Source organism: Hyperolius riggenbachi, chromosome 3 (genome assembly GCF_040937935.1).
Source record: "Hyperolius riggenbachi isolate aHypRig1 chromosome 3, aHypRig1.pri, whole genome shotgun sequence".
Lineage (NCBI taxonomy): Eukaryota > Metazoa > Chordata > Amphibia > Anura > Hyperoliidae > Hyperolius > Hyperolius riggenbachi.
The window spans coordinates 415,909,951-415,933,730 of NC_090648.1; the positions used below are offsets into that span (position 1 = coordinate 415,909,951).

At 42.9% G+C, this 23,780-nt stretch overlaps 1 protein-coding gene across 14 annotated transcripts in view; it reads left to right on the forward strand.

The window, feature by feature from the left end:
* ARHGAP26 (Rho GTPase activating protein 26) overlaps window positions 1–23,780 on the forward strand; it is a 1,021,369-nt gene that overhangs the window by 593,341 nt on the left and 404,248 nt on the right. The gene's annotated exons all lie outside the window — the stretch shown is intronic.

Genomic DNA, 23,780 nt, shown 5'->3' on the forward strand with positions numbered 1-23,780 from the left:
AAATTGGATGGTGTGGGAAGGAGTTAGAAAATACTTTTATTGCTGTTGGAGATAATTCCCTGTCTTTCCTGGCCAGGAATGGGTACATTTCACCGGCAGCATCCTAAACCGCAACAAATAAAACATTGGGGGGGGGGGGGTGTAGAAGAGTTAAAACGTTATTCCTGCCCTTGATTTCAAATCCTGCGGCCCTCTAAAGTTCTCTTTAAAGTCATAAAGGTCTGATCCCAGGGAGAAGAAATAAGGGAGCATCTCCCCAATAGAAACACAAATGGCTATGACAACCCAAGAGAGTTGCTAAAATAATGTATTTATTTTTTCAACTGTATTTGATAGTGAACCAGAAATGTGAGGTATCATACTTGACTTACTTATAAGATTGGCTTGCCTGACCATAATGTAGATCTGCACTGGGGCATGGGTAGACTCACAGAATCCCAGGGTAGCACTCAATAATCATACTGTAAAGTGTATACTGGTAACTATGGATTTTGGATGTGCTTTTTTTTAGGATGCATAAAGTGAGGGAAATATGGAATCTGACATTTTTCTATTGCAAATGTATTTGTCTGCTGCTCATTTGGTTTCGAATCTCACACAACTGGAACACGGATGCAGTCGCACGGAGTCATCATGTCATGAGTTATTTTGGGCCCCCTGATTCATGCTATTTATAACAAATAATATGGTGCACCAAAACCTGGAAAGTACAGCTGTGATGTCAGAGAGATTTATGCAGGGGAGCTGGCACAGTTTAATGATTACTGCTACTTAAAGCACATATAGAGGTGGTCATTGCCAGCATAGCATCAATGCAGAGCTAGTGCAATGGTTAAAGGACGACCCCTCTTGTCCAAGGGCTCTGGTGCGGTTGCAACGTCTGCATCCCATATTGCTCCATCACTCTGTGTGTGTACTTGTTCTGCATCCGTAGTTCAGAATATATTTGACTCAGTCAGGTAAGTAGTATATTTCAAAAGGCAGTCAGTAATGACACTTTGAATATTCCTCTCATTTCAGGTTTCCTTCAAGGGTATAGCTTCTAGAGCACTTGTATAATCAGCATCGGTATATTCACTATTACTAAGTTAATTTATATCAGCAAGCTTCTAACAGGTCCTGGACTCACAGAGAATAAATAGTATTCCTGAACAATGTAATTATGCCTTCTGTCACCAGAAGTATTATGTTATCCTATCCTACAGCCATTATACTTTCTTCCAAAGGCAATACCAGACACCATTATGCTGTAAGGCAAGCATTATAATGAACCTAGTATACTGAATCGGGTCTGCTCCTTTACCTTTTCTTATGGCCTCCTGTTAATTCTAATTTTTTTCTTGGGCTGTACAGTGTGGTTTTATATGGCATGACCACTATATGTATATTTATCTATATTTATTAAGGTTCTCCTGACTGGGAGTACAGTGGAGAGTATGTATACCTGCTGCAGTTCCTACCCCTGGATTATACTCGGGTCAATAATTTTTCTTGTTTTTTTTTGTTTTGTTTTGTTTTAGGGAAAAGTTGGGGGGTCGGCTTGTACTCAGGTCGGCGTATAAACAAACTCCGTGGGACCGGGAAACGTGGTTTACTAGTTAGCAGAAGTTTAGTATACCAGAAATTGTAATGTTCAAGCGCATAAAGTATACTATAGTACTGAGAATGCAGTAAAACTTGTTCTATGTCCATTATGTGGCCAGATCTAGCTAGTAGTTGCTAAGAAAGGCTGCCTTCAAGTTGAGGGGCATGGGGTGTACACTGCACATCTGGAGGACTCCATCGCCCAGCATGCCCAGATGCATCACAGACAGGCAGAAAATTAAATTAACAGCATCTCCAGGCCCCGGGATATGCATCTGCCTAGTTTTACACTATGCAGTTTAGCAAACAATTCGGCCACTAAGAGAAAGTTTCACAGAGTACATGGCAAACCATGGCAGATGGTGCTGCTGTTACAAAGATGCACAATTGGTGGACTACAAGTTGTAGCATACCTTAGGCTGCATAGCCAGACAACACTGATCCCAGGCTGGACAAATCGCAGCACACATTCTGCAACAGGGTAAGGAAAACTTCCTGCTCACACATTAGCCAATCAAGCATTTTCTGTCCAAAATGCAGCCAATCATCATTCAGCCCAACCCTTGCCAAGTCCCACCTGCAAAGGTATCTGCTAAACTGCATGGTGTAATATAAGGCAGATGTATATCCGGGGGCATGGAGTCGCTCTTCCGTAATCCAGCAAGCAAATAAAAACGCTGAAACACCTGTCGAGCACAGCATAGATTGCAAAAGAAATCTTCTCACCCCATTCAGGCAACAGCTCACCTGCTAGCTTGAAGAGAGATCATTGGCTTCACACTGATGCATGACCCATGTGCCAGCCATTTTTCACTATGTCTGGAGTCGGTGTCATGTAGGGTCCAGAAAACAAGTTTACCATACCTAAAGTTTTATTATATCTGAGTTTACTATACCAGGCGTTGCTCCCATAGACTTATAATGGAGATTGGCTGGGAGCTGGAGTGGTAGTTTACTATAAGCGAATGTTTACTATACCTGAGTTCACTATAACAAAATTATACTGTATATTATGTTGTTAATAATGACTCGACAGTAGGGTGCAGAGAAATGTGTAGCAAAGTAGCAATGCAGAGCCACCAGCCAGCAGTTAATGTAACGGATTTCTGTCCAGCATAAAAGGTAACATTTTAATTTCAACACATAGGCCTCGATTCATAAAAAGCAGTGCGATAAAAAAATCTTGTCGGGAAAATACCGCTCTCGGTATTTTCCCGGCCTGTGTGCTAATTCATAAAGATTTCCCCAGCTGCCCTTGGAGGTTGGTAAATTACCGCAGGCCATTGAGCGGTAGAGTAGAGCTTTGCATTCATCAGAGCTGTCGGTAACTTGTTAACGCCTCACTAGAGGTGTCGGTAACTACCGCCAGGCTTACCGCTTGTTGAAGGCTTTATGAATTGGCATTTGCTGACAATTTACTGACATGTGTTGGCGGTAAATACAGCCAAGTCGGTAATTTATCTCCCTGGTCAGTAATGTCAGCTTCTCATGCGGTAACAGCCTTTATGAATTGACACTTTGCTAAGCGGTCGGGAAAGTCTGCTGTTTTCAGCATTACCGCATGAGGTAATGCTTTATGAATGGAGGCCATTGCTTTACACACTTTCTTTCTTGAACATGTGGCAGTACAAGAAAAGATGATGTGCAGCAATGTACATAGCCATTTGCAATGCATCGATAGATTTCAGTGAGAAAATAATTTAAAGTGACTTCTTACTAATTAAATGGATTACTGCACTTTATAACCATACACCAAAAATATTAGTGCTGTGCCTATGAAACAAATTGCAGTACTTATTAGTAAAAAGAGAACAATACCTGCATTTGTGTTAAATGCTACCTGTTCTCAATCTGAAAAATGTGCTGTGTGCAATGAACTTTCCTTCTATGTTCTCTTATCTGCCATTGAAGTTCAGAAAGCGAGTCTGACTGGAAGTCTGTTCTTCCATATCAAGTGCTTATAGAGTAAGCTTAATACCCATGACTTTCATGAGATCCAAATGCTTGGGGTGACCGCCTAGAGGCAGCTACAGACGATTCAGAGTGCTCATGCTTATTCTAGTCCATTGCAAAATAAATCTACAGTGAGCATCAGAACTGGACCACGAAGCAACAGAATGAGGTGGCTTGATCTTGATGAATCATGACGAATCACATTTTCCTTTACACATCTATGAATGGTACTTTCACCTATACTATCTTAACTAAAGATTTTTGCATACCATATGCACCTCTTGATGGCAATAGTATTCATTGATAGCAGAAGATTTTGAGGATCTGCAGAGGTCTTGTGAAGTTGAGGCCTCATTTGGCTTGCTTTGATCTCTCTCTCTAAGCAGAGAACATAGAAACTGAAAGCAGAAGTCCTCTTTTATTGTCTAACACTGCCCCCTAGTGACAAGTGGCCACACATACACATTACAACAGTACTAATCAGAAGCTAGGAAATCTAACAAAGAAAAAATAAAAATGTGCTAAAATAAATTGGCCTGGAGCACTTGTAAGCCTCTAAATAAATTAACTGCTAAAGGGTTAAAGAAAACCTGTAACGAAAAAAAGTTCTCATGGGGGTACTCAACTCGGGTGGGGGAAGCCTCCGGATCTTATCGAGGCTTTCCCGTCCTCCTGTGTTCCACAGCGGTCTCGCTGTGCCCCTCCGCACAGCGGGGATGTAAATATTTACCTTCCCGGCTCCAGCACAGGCGCAGTATTGTCTCTCCGCTCAGAGATAGGCGGAAATAGCCGATCGCTGCGCAGGCACAAATCTCTTTTGCCTATGTAGAGTGGACCTGACAGAGATCGACTATTTCCGCCTATCTCCTTGCTGAGAGCTGCAACAGTGCCCCCGCTGGAGCCAGGGTAGGTAAATATATCAAGCCTTGTCTGGCTTGTCGAGCCTGGATTGCAGGATGCTTCCTGGGAGCCAGCGCTGGATTGCCAGCAGCTACAGGGGAGAGGGAAGCCTTATTGGGACCTTGAGGCTTCCCCCTCCTGAGGAGAGTACCCCCCAGGTGAACGTTTGCTTGTTACGGAGTCTCTTGGAGGAGAGCTTCTAGTCTGAAAGACAAGATAATGGCCAATATCCAATTCACTTTTTCTCAGAAGTTGTCTGCAAGGAGATTTTTCATCTTGTGTTTAAAATAAAGTTTAAACAGTCTGCAATTTAAAAAGTACCAAAAAGTTGGTGAAAAGTACTGTCAGAATTATTTTCTTGCTTGCTGGTGGCCTAAAAGGCACTTTATTGATAAGGCATGAAAATATCACTTAGGAGAAAAAGTCAATTGGATAAGGCCCTATGTGTGTTAGACTGACCTGAAAGTTCTGTCAGAGAGTTATGTTTTGAATATCTTTTTTGCTTTTTTTTTGCCTAGCCCAGTTTAAATGAAGGGTGATTGGTAAAGTGTTTGTAATTAAGCCACCATACTTTCAACGCATTGTAACGTATGTGGTGGAATGTGGATTTGGCTAGTAGTATGTATTCTATCCGAATTACCCTTTTAAGAAAAGATGCTGTGAGCACCTTTCTATTATCAAAAGGGGCTTTATTGTATTTTCTACAGTTCACAATTCTTGTGTTCTATCCTGAGGGCTGAGCCCATATTTAATCTACAGCATTGTACTCTGTTTCGGAGTAAATTGTTTGATGTCTGCCAATTTTGTTACTGGCTGTATTTATGGTTATTTTGTATTTTGCAATATTTTTAATACATTCTTGTTAAAAAAGAGGGCTTTATGGCACAATGTCAGCTCACTTTTGCAGTTAGACTAAAAAAGAAGCACAGGCGTTATGGTTTTGAGGCATTGACCTCATTTTAACATCCTATACAATAAAATGCAAGTGTCCCTGCTTCATCAACTGAATGGTTGTGTGTCCCTGGCTTTTTTTGTACTGAGCATGTGCGCAGCCAAGGCAGTTAGGACACAGGGCCGGATCTGACAGTTTGCTGTGTGTGGTTCACAGAGGTTCGAATTGCATTGTGGAAAATAACAGCTTTTTCCAACAGCCAAGCAAGCAGCTCCCTGTGTGCATATACTTCAGACAGTGGTGGGGAATGAGCAAGCAGGACGTGTATGTGCGCGCATTGCGGGGGGGGGGGGGGGGGGGGGTTAGCGGCTGTGACCTTGTCTTTTTACTAGTTGTTTAAGAATGACAGGATTAAAATCTGAGTTAAAGTGAACCTCCAGACTAAAAATTGACTCAGCAGCACTGGAAAGGCCTGGTGTTTCTTTAACTGTTTCACAGCATCAGAACTTTTTTTCTCTTATACAAGCCTCATTTTTAGCTGCACAGAAAAAAACTGCCCGGGCATTTTTCCCCTAATGCTGTGCAAAGCATGATGGGATTTCTGATGTTGATGTTCTCGTTCTGCTGTTTTGGTGCAATTTTTTTTTTTTTTTTTTTACATTTTGAATTTGACATTTGAAGCCTAGCGTGTGCAGCTGGGAGGGGTGATCAGGACACAGGACAGTTGGAACTGTCTCTCCTGCTCCCTGTCACCTCCTTTCAACCAAAAAGATGGCTGCCCCTATGACAAAGATGGCAGCCCCCATGAATCACAAACATTTGCCTGTTCTTTTAAAACGGGGTGGGTAAGAGATTATATTACCTATCTATTCTAATTAACATAACTAATGTAACTTAATGACCGTATGTTTGTTTAGGCTGAAGTTCCCCTTTAAGGTACCCATTCACTGGTAGATTTCTGCCATGGATACATGGGCCAATTTGACCGCTCTGATCGAATCAGATAGAAAGCGATGCAGCAGGCAGCGTGATCAATCAATCAATTGATTGCTGACTGATTTCAATCTATTTACTTGATCGCTTTGGGCAAGGCAATCAGCTTCTGGAGGCAGATCGATGACCCATAGCATTCCATTGGATCGAATAGTGCAGTAATGCACTTTGATGGATTTTCAATAGATTTCATTCTGAGATCTTTTGGAAATCTGTTCCTGGTGTGTGGCACACTTCAGATTCAACCTGACAGGCATCTGAAAGGAATCTTTCTGATGGTCGAATCTGCTGCAAATCTATGTGTATGGCTACCTTAAGGGCTGTTTCAGACGGACGCTTGCGGAGCGTTTACTGCAAGCGTTCGGAACGTTGCGGTAAATGCTCCCATTCAAGTGAATGGGAGCGTTTACACCGAGCTTTTGCGCGCGTTTGCACGATCGCGGCGTTCGGGTCCCGATTTTCGAGAGCGTTCAAGCTGCCCCCTGGAAGCGACATGTAGCTTCCAGGGGGCGGCCAACTGCGACGGCTAATGTCCCCCTAGGGGAATAAAAACCGCGACCGCATCGGAACGCGACGCGAAGGCTAGTGAAAGCCTGACCGCGCAGCCGCCGCAACGCCCCCAAACGCGACGCCACACAGACGTCCATCTGAACCAGCCCTTAAACTTGAACGCCTTTTATTAGCAATGCTAGGTGAGAAAAATTTGTTCTGCCTTACAGCTTTTTTTTTTTTTTTGTGTACTGTATATGTTTTTTCGAATTGTCACTGCTGCCCTGTGATGAATTTATTGTGTTATAGCTTTAAAATTGATAATATAGGGAGAAGATCAGCTTTCATGATCAAATGAAGTTATTTATTTTTTTTAATACATGAAGATATTTTCCTAATGGTGTATTAGTTTATAACCAGTATCCTCCGACTCTTTTTAAGAATCCTTTCACCCTGCACGCTGCCCACCACAAAGCATGTGCCACACGTGTGCCTGTGCTCCCCCTCCCCTCTCCTTCACCCCATCGTAGTTGGTGGTCACTTGCTGTGGCTTGGACAATGCTGCTGCACATGCAGCTGTGTTCAAACCCATGCATTATAACTCCCACCTATGAGGGGGAGAGGAATATGACACTGCATCTGTTAATGCCAAGTGACCTTATACCACCACTGAGCCCCAGACAGTTTGTTACGAAACAGCCTGCATGGAGTGGCAGATTTCACTCTGTATTTTGTTTGATATGAAACTATCAGTGCATAGTTTGTGTTAGTATATAAGCTTTTATTATATAAAAGTTGGGATTTTATTAAACTGTAGCAGATGTGTCTTTTATTAATCCCTCTGTCATCTTGACTTATGACATTTTGGAGAAGACACTGTTAAGTTAACTGTGGGCCATTTGAGAACTGAGCATTGGGATAATTGCAGTACGACAATTTGCTTTGTTTTAAAAACTCTGGAGGATAAATCCGATTCCTACTTTGTCAGTTCACATTAGTCATAGATTTCTATACTGTAGATCCCAGGGAAATGCTGTTGCTACTTTTATCAAGATGATGTTCTAAAAGAGGCGATCCAGGACTTCAAAAAAAATGGCAGCAAGCTGAATCTCGCATCACCCCCACTGTAGGTATCAGTAATCTGGCATTAAACGTTCTATTTCTTTGATGAATTCATTTCTTGAATAGTTAGGATAGTAAAGGAGCTTGGATGTCTGTCTCTAAACCACCAGTCATTGGTACTGATGTACCATATGATTGACATTTTCTGTCCAGGAGGTGCTTTGCTTTATTTTATTATGCACGCTGAGGACATGGACCTCTCACTTTGAAACCAATATTCCCAGTTTTATCCGTTTCATATTAGGTATTCTCTTTTATCTGTCTTTTAGTCATGTTTTACATTTGAGATTACTTTATTTTGTGTGTGTGTGTGATCTGATCACTTGCTTGGAAAAAAAACCCTGTTATGCTTGCGGTATGATATGTAGTTGTCCTCTTAAAGGCAACCTGAAGTTAGAGGAATTACAGAGGATGTAATCTTTAATCTCTAAAGTGACATTAAACTCAGCATTTATTTGCTCTAAAAGATTCTTTAGAGCATAAAACCTACTACCAGGAAAAAAAACTGTTGCAGAACTGTATTCAAACAGTCATACACAGCACTTTATTCTTCAGTGGGAAGCCTAGATCCAAAGCTGCAGTTTATATTCAAAGTAGGGAAAGTGATTGCATGATCTTTATTAAGCATGGTTTCATGCACCTTCTCCAGGATGCAGCCGTACAATAGATTTGTTGTTGCCCTTGGGATGCTATGTACGTTTTTGCTACATTGATTAAGCACTGGACCAATTGAGAAGTATTCATTCAAAGGACGAATGAAGCGAGAAGACTATGGAGGCTGCCTTATTTATTTCCTTTTAAACAATACCAATGTCCTGGCATCCCTGCTGATCTATTTGGCTACAATAGTGTCTGAATTACACCGGATCAGCAGGATAGTCAGGCAACTAGTATTGCTTAAAGCTAATGGTAATAAGGAGAGGGAAGGTTCTAGGTCCTATAGAGCCTTCCTGCTCCCCTCGCTGTGCCCTTGTTACAGCGCTGGCTCCTCTGTTTGAATCTTCTGCCAGAGAAGACTTCGGAAGTCTTCAGGAGCCGAGTGCTCCTGAAGACGGGTGGCTCTGTACTGCGCTTGCATGAGCGCACGAGAGGCCGTACTTTTGCAGGTGCAGTACAGAGCCGACTGTCTTTGGGAGCACTTCGGCTCCTGAAGACTGCCGAAGCCTACTTCGGGGCAGAAAGCAGTATATGACCAATTTATGAGTAAGGACCATGGTCCGAAACATGTCAGCTGATGGTGTGTGATTTTATCTGGATACGTCCACAATAAAGGATCTCGATCTTAAGGACATTGTGTGGGCTTCTTTTGTATCTCTGTATCCCTGGTCTGGCTATCCTGGTCCTGGCAGTGTCCTTGCATGGTGTGAGCGGTTCCTCCTAGTTCTTCTCTTCTGATTTGACCAATTTTATCTCTCGAAAAAATTGAAAGCTTTTTTTCATTCGACTGAAAAATCTGATCGGATTTCCCGTTTTTTTTCGATTTAAATCGATCCGGAGTGCCAGATATTTCTCTTCAATTTCTACTAAAGATTGTATGGTGTGTGTTGGATTGTTAATTTATTAATATACACACCCTAGCAATTTTCTCTGAGTTTCCAATCATTTTTATCATAATTGAGGAAAAAATTGAACATAGGTGTGTGGTACATTGGTCATATTTTTGAAATGTTACAATCAGTCAGAAAAATGGATTGCAATTCTTAAATTGAACAGATATTTAAAAAATTGTATGGTGTGTGGCCACCTTTAGAGTGTTTCTGAGTCACCACTTTCTATGACATCAGATACCTGTGATGAGTGCAGTAATAGCCTCTTTGTGCTTTCTTCATTTATACCCGAGTACCTTGCCTCACACCTTTCTACAACTTGGTTTTACTGTTTTACGTTCTGAACATATTTGTAATGTTAACTTTGGTAAATATCTGAATGACCCTGAAATTCTGTTGGTCACTGTGAGTTGATGTTCAACTCAAAACAGCACTTTGTCTGTACTTGTAAAAAACCCAAATAAGTATTTTGGAAACTAAATGAATACTTACCAACAATAATTGTTCACAGATATGGATCTGGCCGATGTTTGGTAGTTTTGAGGCATGCATATTATTTGCCAGTGACTGCTTACGTTCTTTAATTTTCCAGTCAACAGATGACAACCTTGGAATCTTATACTGTAAACATGTTGTACTTTTAATCTAAGCTGAAATTTTTTTTTCAAAAGATGCACCAGTCTTGGGTTATGTCCTGCCACGTATTTGATGCATGAAGCTGGGTAGGGAGGCAATTTCCTTCATTTCCTTTTTAAAATGTTTGGTGGTTACTCAAAGGCACCAAGTCACAAATCTGATTTCCTGTGCTTTGACATGCTTCCTTGGCATATGACATTTTACTGCCTATTTATTGGCACTTCATATAAATACTGTATGTTACAAAAGCTGACTGTGACATCAATAAAAATTACAGAATTCTAAGGTTGGATTCACACTTAAAGTATTATAAATATTTTACACATGTACTCCCTTTTCTCTCCTGTTATTTATCATTATCTGTGTATTTAAGTTATTTCTGAAAATGTTTTAATGCCTTTTAAATAAGGCATCTTTTCCTTTACGTATTCAGCCACTTCCCCCGTGACATGCTGCCAAGACAAGGTACCAGGTCCAGAAACAGAACACCTAGCACTTGATATAACTGGCACACACTGCAGGCTTGCATTTTAATGGTTATGGCATGTTTTACTGGCTTATCTTCAAAACATTTAAAATATTAATTCCTTTTAATTTGCGGTTTGTGATATTTAAGCACCCTGGCAGTATGAGTCCTTCTGATTTTAGGGTCTAAAAGCATTTTTTTCATGTGCTTTTAGACCTTAAAAGCATGAAAAAAATCATACCACGAGAGAGTCTGCAGCATCCCCAGCACTTACTCACCTCCTTGGGCCCCCAGCACTGCAGTATTCCCTCCATCCTCCAGGTGACGCTGTAACCCTATAATGAGATCTCACCAGGGGGAAGCAGAGCCTCGGAAGAGAGGAAGAAAAATAGCATCCGGCGTCGGGATTCCCCAGGAGGTGAGTTGAAACGCACAATGCGCACATTGTTCTGCATAGAACCTCTGGCGGCTACCCTGAGTGTAGGTCCTGGTTACCACTTTTAGCTGCAGTTTTCCACCCAGACTTTAGCTTGGGGTTACCACCAAGGAGGTTAATGCTGGTTTACTCTGGCAGCGGATGAAAATGCATACATTTTAACTGATGAGTTGTTGAATGCTTTTCTTTCAGTTGCTGTGCATTGTATGTATGTTCACAATGCATAAAAAATGCATGTAGCAGTGCGTTGTGAAAATGCTTTCAGTTAAACCGCATAGATCTAAAAAGTGATCCATAGAGAAATATGGCAATTCCTTGACCTATGCTGCGCATCAGTTGCGCATCGCGTTGAATCTCACTGCTACGCATTTAGTGTAAACCAGCCCTCAACCAATACTTTGTCCCCATCCCAGAATGTGCATACTGATAAGATGCTTTGACTCTGGTCTGACTCCACTGGCTGCATGCTTGTTGCAGGTGTGCGGCTCAAAAACAACTAAAGCCTAAAGCTAAGCATGAAAAAAGGCAATTGGCATTGATAAGGGAATGAACATGGCAACCTCCATATTGCTCTCACTTTAGACTCTTGTCTAACCACCACGGTCCAAACAAGCTGATTTAAATTAACCACAAAGTTAAAGCACAGACCCCCAACTTTAACAGTTTATTAAAAGTTTATCCACAAAGTGACCTACCCCATAAACCGGATAGGAAAGTGTGAGGCTACGGCTTAAAGTTGTATCGGTTTTCCTTTTTGTTAGTACAAATTTAGCATTACAAGAAAATAAAATGACAAAACAATAATGCTATACACAACTTTTCCATCACACACAACCTTCAATAAATTATGGAGATTTGTCCTTTGATATAGCACGTGCCATGCATTTTGCTTTTGGTTGTGAAGGGTTAACCCTGCTGAAAATGTTCCTTCTGCAGCCAAAACGCCTTTACAGCAAGATTTTTTTTTAATACAGTAAAGCACGGGCCTTTTCAGCATCTTTATTGTGGGAAAACTTTGCCTGCCATATCTGTTATGTTCTGTACTGTTTATCACAATCAATTTGTTACATTTGATGGAAAACGATTTCCCAGGTTGAAATTATATTACATCAAACACTTTACAGACCTTTGCAGTATGGTGGGGAGTAGTACTATTATGGCTGTATGAGGGAGAGCGCTGGTGAGTGGAGACAAAGGTAATAGAGTGGAATTTTGTTTGCAGATGGAAAATGTAAAAGAACAGCAAAGAAAATTAGATTTAAAGCTGAATGTCGGGTAAAGCCTTGTGTTTCATTCTTGTTTGTGGAACAGTTAGAAGCTCTGTAAAGCTCTGTATATATACCAGATGAGACTCCGCCAAGGTGAACAATAACGACCGCCTCTGTTGAGTATCCAGCGTATGAAGCCAGCCATCATGTAAATTATAAAAGTGAATAGGGACTTTAAGCCTGCTATACAAAGCCTGAAAGTGACCCTGTGGTGGGAGGGGATGCATAGTAGATGAACTTGCAGCCTGCTATCTAAACCGTGGCGGAACCCCCCCACCTAACTACATGGTCACTTTGAGGGTTTATATAGCAGGCTTCAGGTCCCCGCCCCATCACTTTTATTATCTAGGGGGCCCATTGGTTTTGTTTTTGCCCCAGGGCCCCATTTCACCTAGAACCGGCCCCGTTAATATTATGCATGCATGCAGTCAGCATTTCTTTGCAGCATTCAATGGAAAGAAAATATGAGTCTGTTCTATTAAATTGTTCTTGAGTATAGCTAGAAAATGCTATTTACACTCCTGTGAATACATCAAGAGTCTCACATTTTCCTTTTATTTTTAGTTGGCAGATGTAGTACACAAATTACCTGTGTGACATCATCCTAACACAGAAGAACAACCATCTTTCCAAACGAGAGCTAAATGTCTACAATATATGGTTGACTTTGGCCGTGGCCTAATTTTATAGAAATTTCTATGTTTATTGATATATTTAATAGGCTTTCTCCGTAGTGTTCTCTTGAAATATGTTTGTAGTTAAATGTGCTAGACCTGTTAAAGCGGTTTATACTGCCCTATTAGGAAGTGAAGGCATTAGACTGTTGATAGAAAGTATTGAACACATTAAGACAGAAACTGGTACAAAATACAAACAATCCTTAACCCTTTGCACTTAAAATACCTGCTCACGGCTAAAATATTCATTACAGACCGCCCCTAAATAGATGGAAGGCATGGCGGTTCCTAATCCAAAACTTTATCATGCCTCTATGGTAATCATCAGACTTATCGATTGGCATAGGCACACAGAGCAAAAGAGGTGGGTCCAGATGGAAAAAGAATTGATGGGAGGAGGTCTCAGTCAGATCTCATGGCAAGCTAATTTTACTAAAGTAACAGACCCTAGTGCCTCTTTACCATATCAGACGTTGAGATTAGTCTCGCAATATGGATTAATTTCTCATATCTCCCCATGGCCATCCCCACTTCTTCCTATCCTTGGGAACCCTGCATTACCTTTGGGAGTTCATCCAAGGAGCCATAGTCCGTGGCGTTGTGAATCACCTCTGAGTGCACCAAGGTGAATGGGTCTCTTTACCCTTGCTTAAAAAAAACCTGGACTCCCCTTCTTTGGATCATTGGAGCCTACTCCAATTTAAATATTTTCTACTGCAACAAGGTACTAAAGAAGGCGTTAGTAGGCTCCTGACACGTTTTGAACAGACTTGTATGGACACAGGTTCAATTCGAGGTATGGTGTCACTGGTGTACTCTTTGCTCAATGATACAGACGATCCCACAGCTAATCTAAAATCCAAATGGGAAGAGAATCTTAACACATCCTTCACAGATCGACAGTGGCAGAAGAACCTTATCTTCGGCCACAAATGGTCTATATGATCGAGCAACCAAGAGACAGGATACAAGATCTTTACTCGCTGGTACTTCACCACATCCAGGCTTCACAAAATGTTTCCATCTTCACCACCTCTCTGCTGGAGAGGTGGCACTGATCAGGGCACTCTATTGCATATCTTCTGGTCATGTGGCAAACTCTTGCAGTTTTGGCTAGAATTGCGCACACAGATGCAAATACTAACAGATGTATTACCACCAGATTCTCCTGCATTTTTTTCTCTTACATCATAATTCATGGTCAGTAAGGAGATACATAAAAAACTCTCACTAGGCACCTCATTAATGCTGCTAAAGTTTTAATAGCCAGAAGATGGAAGGCCCCTGACCCACCAGTTCTCCAAGAATGGCTAAAAGAAATAGACAGGATTCAATATATGGAGATATTAAACTCCGGAACAATTTTGAAAAACCTGGTTCAGCTGATTTAAATTTAAGGAATCAGCAGAATATGCTGTCTTCCCAGCAACCTAGGGATACCTGGGGAGGAAAGGCTCTTCTAGCTCACATTTTGACCCTTTGGCAGATCTCTTAGCTATTGACTAGCATCTGGCTGGCGTTTTGGTCTCACACCACCCCAACCGCTTATTTCTCTCTCACTTTCTCCTTTTCCCCTATATCTCCCCATTATTTTTCCTTATTCTAGTTTTATGAAAGTTCTGTTTTTATTGTTATGTTTTTGGCTCTAAGGGTTCAGCTTTTATTGAGTTTGGGAAGGTGCTGAGCTCACTTGAAAGGTGCTTTTATGTATATGCCTTTGTTAGAGTCTCAAGAGATACGCTAAGTCAGACACTGTTTCTCCTGACTATTGTTAATAAGATTAATATGTAGGTTCTTCATTGTGGTTATCTGAATGTGTTACGAACCCTAACCTTATGCGTATCCACCAACATAAAAGCTTTTGGATCCAGAACACTATTGGATATGATGTGATAATTCCTTTATTAATCACTTTGATATGGTGTGTTTATACCGTGTTCATACATTGTCTATCACTAATCTGGAATGTTCCTTTTTTTTCCTGTTTTTCTTTAAAAAAATATTTTTCTATAAAGAATCTTTTAAAAAAACAAAAAACATGTTCACAACAAACTAGAACACGGACCATATAAAAAGCAACTTCATTGTCAAAAATTTAACTGAATAGGAGAGAAAAAATCACGTACAACGGGAGCCCAATCTGATGCAGTATGTTGTGTCAGTTCGCACTTCAAGACTATTACATGTGATTAGATACTCACAAAGGTGGGTTGCTATGAGGCAACCACTAATAGGAGCATGTGAGGAAGCACTGTCCCCGCTCGGCCTTTGTGTATCTGGTCTGGTCGCAGCTCTCCAAAAATGTATTTTAAAAAAGATAAAAATTCTAACCCTGTATGGGGTAAAGTAAATGGTAGAAAACAATCCTAAAGGCCCCCTTAAAAAAAGGTATTTTATATTAGATTTCATAATAAAATCCAGTACATTAAAATTGGTAAGTCTTATCATACCTTGAAAGATTAATTGCAAAAGATTCAGACTTTTTTATTCAGCACAAAATTTGACAATGTGTTTCACGGCCAACAACTGCTTCATCAAGTCAGTAAAAAGAGTGCGAGATAATACAGACTGTTACTGCTGCACTCTTCACATGTAAATGATTCCCCACCACCAGTGGTGTTGCTAGCCCTAAGATCAGTATCATGTGCCCCTGATCTATTCTGAGGTGCCCCGGATGTCCTCCAGGCAGAGTAGAGACACCCAGCATGGCACCACACAGTACCCAGCATGCTCTACAGAGGCACCACAGCACCCAGCATGGCACTACACCGCACCCAGCATGGTGTTACAGCATCACCCACTGTGCTCCATAGAGGCACCATAACATCCAGCAGGGCATCATAGCACACAGAAATGGGGGGTATGGTGAGTGCTATGGTGCCTCTATGTGGGCATATTGGGTGCTGTGATGCCATGCTAGGTGTAGTGATGCCTTTATGGGGGCATGCAGGGAGCTGTGGTGCCTCAATGGTAGGTCCATGGGAGCATGGTAGGGGGTCCACTAGAAGGTCAGGGAATTATATTGAGGGACAGGCAGCAGGCCAGCCCGCCCAGCAGAAAGCCAGACCAGCCAGCACAAAAGCCAGGTAACTCTGCCTAGTTATGTTTAAGTGACACTGCCTATTTATGTGATGTGCTGCAGTGCTAGCAATGTCCCTGCCCACCACATGTAAATGATCCCCCACTGGGCTGGAGGATAATTTATATGTGAAGAGTGCAGCAATGAGGGCGATCATTTACAAGTGAAGAGTGCAGCAATGATAGTTTTGTATTATAAGGCACTGTTTTTACTGACTTCATGAAGCGGCTTTTGGTCGTGAAACGTGTTGTCAAATTTTTCTGCTGAATAAAAGTCTGAATCTTTTGATCAGTGAATCTTGCAAGGTAAGCAAAGACTTACAAGTTTTTAATGTACTGGATGTTATTTTGCGATCTAGTATACTGTGAGTACTTTTTTGGGGGTGCATCTCTAATTGTTTTCCATCAAAAATGGAAGTACTTTGTTTCCAAAATAGATTACAGAATATTTTGCACTTGGCCAATTTTCCACATCGTGGTTTCCTTCTTAGAGGTGGTCCAATTTCTACCTTCGCAAGTCAGCACCCAAGCGAATACTTCATGCTCTAGAACAGGGGTGCCCACACTTTTTCGGCTCGCGAGCTACTTTAAAATTCGCCGAGGCCAGGAGATCTACCGGTGTTTCAAATGCACCTCCCCCCCCCCCCCCCCCCCCGGAAATGTAGTTAGGTATAGGTCCCTTCAGTATAGGCTAGCCGGGTATAGGTTCCTTCAGTATAGTTTAGCTGGGTATAGGTCCCTTCAGTATAGTTTAGCCGGGTATAGGTCCCTTCAGTATAGGTTAGCAGGGTATAGGTCCCTTCAGTATAGGTTAGCCGGGTACAGGTCCCTTCAGTATAGGTTAGCTGGGTATAGATCCCTTCAGTATAGGTTAGCCGGGTATAGGTCCCTTCAGTATAGGTTATCTGGATATAGGGCCGGTGGCGTCCAGGTCTTCGGGCCTGGCTCCGGTGGGCGGCGTGAGTGGAGTCGGAACTCGGACGTTTTCCGCCTCTCCACCCGATTGGCTGCACGCCTCTCCTCTCCTGAATGGCTGCGTGCCTCTCCTCTCCTGATTGGCTGCGCGCCTCTCCTCCCCTGATTGGCTGTGCGCCTCTCCTCCCCTGATTGGCCAGGCTCTCTCCTCCCCTCCCCTGATTGGCCAGGCTCTCTCCTCCCCTCCCCTGATTGGCCAGGCTCTCTCCTCCAGCGGCCAGCAGCAGAAACTGCGATATACAGCTGCTGGCTGCTAAATTCAATGGGACGCGGCCAAGAGGCCGCGATCTACCGATTAGGCGGTCGCGATCTACCGGTAGATCGCGATCGACCTATTGGGCACCCCTGCTCTAGAACTTATAAAATAAAACACTTCATGCTCTTAACCTTATAAAATGAACACATGCATGTACATAAATGAGTCTCTTTCTCCATGGAGCCACTAATTGTTACTCACACAAATAGATAAATAGGCTGCGAGGGCTGCTAAAAGGGAGCAGTTGCCTACAGCAGCCAATCTGAATGTTTGATCTGGACATGTGTTCCACTCACGCTAGTTTTACTCAAGTATTTCTTCTTTGATCCATATGCCTCACTATACTTTATTCCACATGCACTGCTCAAAAAAGAAAGGGAAACACAAAAATTAGACATCTTAGATGTGAATAAATGCAATATTCTTATTAAATACTTAATTCTTTACATAGTTGAATGTGCTCAAGGGCGTAACTACTGCCCCTGCAGCCCCTGCGAGCACAGTAGGGGCCGGGGGACTCAGGGGCCCGGTGCCCACCTGTGTACATGGATTAACAGACGGGCTCGGCAATCTATACATATATCACATGCCTGTGCCTTCATATGAGCGCACAGGACGCACAGTGACACGTCACGCAGAGGCAGAGCAGCATGGTTGGTGCTGCTGCCTTCAATTCCATCAGACTTGGCAGTCACGTTTACTGCCCCGCCCCCTCACACACTTGGTGGACCCGGGAGAAGAGAGAGAGGATGCAGGGACTGCCGTTGTGAAAGCCTGTCCAAGCTGCTGAGACAGAGGAAGAGAGGGCTGCCTGAACCATGAGGACGGACTCCTGTGTATGATGTTTATATTTGTAGCCCGCATGTCACTGTGCCATTGCTGATCGCAGTTGGGGATGGGGGAGAAAGGAGGGGGAGAGTGTGTGTGAAGCAGGAATTTCTCTCTGTTTTAACTTTTAAAATGAAGGAGGGAGGGGGGACAGGAAATTCTCTCTGTTTTAACTTTTAAAATGAAGGAGGGAGGAGGAGGGAAGGAGCTGTTGTTTGGCAGGGGTCTTTCCCTGTTTGCAGGGGACAGAGCTGGGACAGGTGACAGAGGGTTTTGAAAGGTGGCAGGGAGATGCTGGATCATGTAAGGATGGTGTCAGGGGACAGATCTGGGACAGGTGAGAGGGTATAGAATGGTGGCAGGGAGATGTTGGATGTAAGGACGGTGTCAGGGGACAGAGCTGGGACAGGTGACAGAGGGTTTTGAAAGGTGGCAGGGAGATGCTGGATGTAAGGACAGTGTAAGGGGACAGAGCTGGGCCAGGTGACAGAGGGTTTAGAAAGGTGGCAGGGAGATGCTGGATGTAAGGACGGTGTCTGGGGACAGAGCTGGGACAGTCATTGAAGTTGAGGCTTGGAGTTCTGAATTACCTGTGGCTTCTTGTCCCTTCAGTTTTTTTCAGTCAAGTTTTTTTTTGCTGTGGTTTCAATTTCCTCCAGGGTGCTGCTGTCCACTCCGTAAGATCTGGCAACTGTGCGTCTCCTTGTTCTCACTCCCGTGGCCTGGAGCGTTCTGCACATGCACAGTCTTTGTGAACTGCGCAAGCGCAGAACAATCCCATCTGCAAGAGTGTAAACAAGGAGGCCCAGGTACGGGCCCAACATGCACATTAGCCACGACCCAAATCTAGCTGGGGATCAATCGGAGGGGACAGTGGTACTCTGGAGGGGACCGGAACTACAGCAAGGGACCTAATAGACTGCAGGGGGGGTACAGTGGCAGGGGCTGGAGGAAGGCCCAGATAAGGACAGGATCTTTTTGGATATCTTACTTGGCTATGCTCCTCTTCATGAATGAGTGTGGCCATACTGCGCCTGTGTGAGTTCGGCTGTGCCTGTGCATAAAGCCGAAGCCATTTATCTTAATGTTCAGGCACGGCTGTAGGAGCGCGGTATGAAATTCATGAGTGATGGTGGTCTGGAGGAGGACACAGAAAGCCTCCCAAGTATCCAGAGGTTTCCCTCTTAGGTAGGGGTCTGTTTCTTAGGGCCCAATCTGCCTTGGGTTTGATTTGAACATTTAGTTAAGGCTTAGGCTTGTTTCATGATGTGGAGGGGTGTCCAGGTTGTTGTTGATATTCTGGCTACACAGAGAGGTGACCTGTGTGTTTGTGTGTGTGTGGGGGGGGGGGCAGGAGTCGGAAGAGGGGCTCCATCCAAGGTTTTGCAGGGGGGCCCAGGGATTTTTAGTTACGCCCCTGAATGTGCTGACAACAAAATCACACAAACATTATCAATGGAAATCAAATTGATCAACCCATGGAGGTCTGGATTTGGAGACACGCTCAAAATTAAAGTGACGAAAAACACTACAGGCTGATCCAATCTTGATGTGATGTCCTTAAAGAGTACCTGTTGGGCGTAAAATAAAATAAATCAATTCTTTATTTTTATCTGGTAAACAAGTAATAAAGATGCTAACCAGGCAATCCAAAAGTTAAAAATCATTCTTATTTTTCTTCTCCATAAAACATAATTCCCTGGTTTCCCCGGCTCTTATTTGGTACATCTGCCACACAAAGGAAGTTGCAGGGCATGCCGGGTTTCTTTTTTCTTCTTTACTTCCCCTCAGACTTAACTAATGCAGCCTGATTGGCTAAAGCCTCTTTCCCTCCTGATTTCCCCTCCCACACCTCTGTTCCTCTCTGATTGTCCAATATTTCTCAGCGCACTTTCTACTGCAGATTTGGGTGGGAGTGTCTGAAGACTGGGAGGGGGGCGGGCAATAATACACAGACAGAGTAAGGGAGGAAATGTCAGGATTGGCTTCGGGATAGACAAAATTGAAAATCCGAAGAAGGATTTTTTTTTTTTTTTTTACTATAGAAAAATCACTAAAATCAATATGTGGACAGTGCAATACATATGTAAGTAGAGCAAGTACTTATTTACGGGGTTTTTTTTCTGAAATGGTATGGCTGACCGCTTCACTTTAAAACAAAACAAAATGAGGCTCAGTAATTTGTGTGGCCTCCACATGCCTGTGTGAGCTCCCTGCAATGCTTGGGCATGCTCCCGATGATGATGCAGATGGTCTCCTGAGGGATCTCCTCCCAGACCTGGACTAAAGCGTGCACCAACTCCTGGACAGTCTGTGGTGCAACATGGCGTTGGTGGATGGACATGATGTCCCAGATGTGATCAATTGGCTTCACGTTTGGTTGACGGGCAGGCCAGTCCATAGCGTCAATGCTTTTGTCTTGCAGGAACTGATGATACACTCCAGCCACATGAAGTCTAGCATTGTCTTGCATTAGGAAGAACCCAGTGCCAACCGCACCAGCATATGGTCTCACAAGGGGTCTGAGGATCTCATCTTGGTACCTATTGACAGTCATACTACTTCTGGTGAGTACATGGAGGGCTGTGTGGCTGACCGGTTTGGCAGCAAGCTGTACTTATCCACTGCCAAACCGGTCTTGCTGGAGGATTTTGCAGGCAGCAGAACATTCTCCACAGCATCTCCAGACTGTCACGTCTGTCACATGCTCAGTGTGAACCTGCTTACATCTGTGAAGAGCACAGGGCGCCAGTGGCGAATTTATCAATATTGGTGTTCTCTGGCAAATGCCAAAATGTACTGCAAGGTTTTGGGCTGTAAGCAAAATCCCCACCTGTGGACGTCAGACCCTCATGGAGTCTGTTTCTGACCGTTTGAGCAGACACATGCACATTTGTGGCCCTCTGGAGGTTATTTTGCAGGGCTCTGGCAGTGCTCCTCCTGTTCCTCCTTTCACCAAGGTGGAGATAGCAGTCCTGCTGCTGGGCTGTTGCACTCCTACGGCCTCATCCAAGTCTCCTTATGTTCTGGCCTGTCTCCTGGTAGCGCCTCCATGCTCTAGATACTACGCTGACAGACACCACAAACCTTCTTGCCATAGCTCACATTGAAGTGCGAATGCTTGTAGCTCCGTTAAATAAATAAGGCTCATTATGCCTGGAATTTGCTTTGTGCTCATGTTATGTAGTACTGAAATAAGTAATCGTTTTGAACTCTCACAGTACAGATTTTCCCTGTATCTGTTTTGTTGCAACATCATTCTGAATCATTTTCAGGTCTGTCTTTTGTAGTTAATAGTTATATGTACAAACAACTCCCTGAGTCCCAAATTGTATTTTTATAAGTCAAGAGGACAGTATATAACCAAGCAGCTTCCTTCATTTGCAGACACTCCACTTGTTGCCAATTATTTATTTTATCCTAATGGTTTGGCCTGATACATATTTTTTGTAATTGCTGACAAAATCCTAGGCCAACACCAAAAATGAGAAGTACTGACCTAGCAGTTCACGGACATTCCACAAACTTGTTTTTATTTATTCATAAAGTTGCATTATGCTGTTATATTAGACATGAACTGCAATTATAACTTGGAGATGAGTTAATAAAGTAGTTTACACCCATTTTTAAAATGTGTAGATATCAGAAATCTAATTTGATTGTCGTCAGGTACATAGTTAAAAAGAAAAAAGGTTTGGGCTCCCTTGTCTATGGTTGTTTTTAACCCCCCCCCCCCCCCCCCCTCCAAAAAAGGAGAATATTACACCTCAGAGATGAAAAGGGGTTGCGGAATACCTTAAAACTTTTCAGTGTAACAACGGATCCATCCATTGTTCCTTATCAGTGTTCCTTATTAGTGAATTCCAGTTATTAACACGAACTTGGCAGCAGTGCATTGTATGCATAACCAAAAAAATGCTAATATTTCTGTGACAACTTTGTTGGGCCACCAGGCTGAGCTCTGTTAGTCCTCCAGTGCTTCTTTTTAGGTGTGCCAGGTAGTTACAGATGCCCTTTACAGTTGTGGGGTCACAATCACATCAATCTGTGGCACTTGGCCAGTGGACCTTACTTTGCTTCCATTCCCTCAGTGGAGGCGAAGTAAATGTAGTCATCAATGGAGCTAGCCTCCTGTCATGGTCTAGAGTTTTGGACTACTGTGAAATTACCCTACTACCTTAGGTGTGGCCCAACATTTTGTGATGGCTAAGATGTGTTATTTATTACCTTGAGCTGCTGTCTTGTTTGTTGGTATAAGGCCTGGGATCCACAAGCCGTGCTTTTTTAAGAGCTTGGGATTTGAAAAGCTCTTGCTTATGTAATGCTGTGTTTGACTCACTTGAGTAATATTAAATATATGTATATATATATATATATATATATATATATATATATATATATATATATATATATATATATATATATATATATATATATATATATATATATATTCTATATAAAAAAAATAAATATATATATATATATATATATATATATATATATATAGTGTGTGTATATATATATATATATATATATATATATATATATATATATATATATATATATATATATATATATATATATAACCTATAGCATTACAATAACCAGAGCTTTTCAAGTGCTTCGAAAAGTGCTGCTAGTGGGTCCCAGGCCTAAAAGTGGCCATTAACTTTACGATTCGTTGAACAAATTGTTTTCGATTAGTTGCATGATCGATCGGAAATTATCGCTTGGGAACACAAACTGATAAGAATCTCCTAACCAATGTGATGGGATTAATTAAATCAATCCAGTTAGGGTTGCCTGGGACTATATGGCGGAAGTCCTCTCTGGCCTGGTACAATATGGCGGAAGCCCTTTCTCGCCTGGGGCTGGGAGTGAACATGAAATCTTGTGTTAGGCCCGGTTCACATTAGCGGTCGCCGTCTGGAATCGCCGTGCCGGAGCCGGACCGCATGCAGAACGGACGGAACGGACGCACGGCATAGCAATGAAAGCCTATGCGTCCGTTCACATGCGTCCGTTTCGTCCGGACCGGATCCGGACTCCGGCATAAGACCCAACATGCGCTATCCGGAGCAGAGCCGGACTGCACCATCCGGCCAATACAAACCAATGAGAACCGGAGAGCGCACAACACACTGGCTAAAAATCTGGATGTTCTACCCCACTTCCTATGCGCATTGTAGCGGCGATTTTGGATGGGGACACATGGGCAAGCATTTTGGAGTGGAGCAGCAGTGACTTTAAACGTGCTGGAGATGTTGGCAGTATGTCGGAGGTGGAGGTGAATGCTAAACAGCGGAGGGCCTGATTCCACAGGTCCACCTTCTGCTGACCTCCCAGACCCCAACATTTTTATTCGGTTTCTACTATCTTTTGCCAAACGGATCCGGATCGCATCCTGATGAACACCTGATGCAACCTGACCGGATCCGGATCGGATCCGGATCAGAACCGTACGGTTCCGATCCGGATCCGGTCCGGATCCGGTCAGGTCATCCGGACCGTTTGGCAGAGAACCGCAAGTGTGAACCGGCCCTAAGACTTTTATGTACGAACCCCTCTGCTAGGGTCCGGGTTAATAATACACTCTCTGGGTCTTTTAAATTGAGCAATTGTACGCCCCTTGTCTGTAAAGATGTCGATACTTCCATGTTTTCTCTTTCGATTGCTCTGC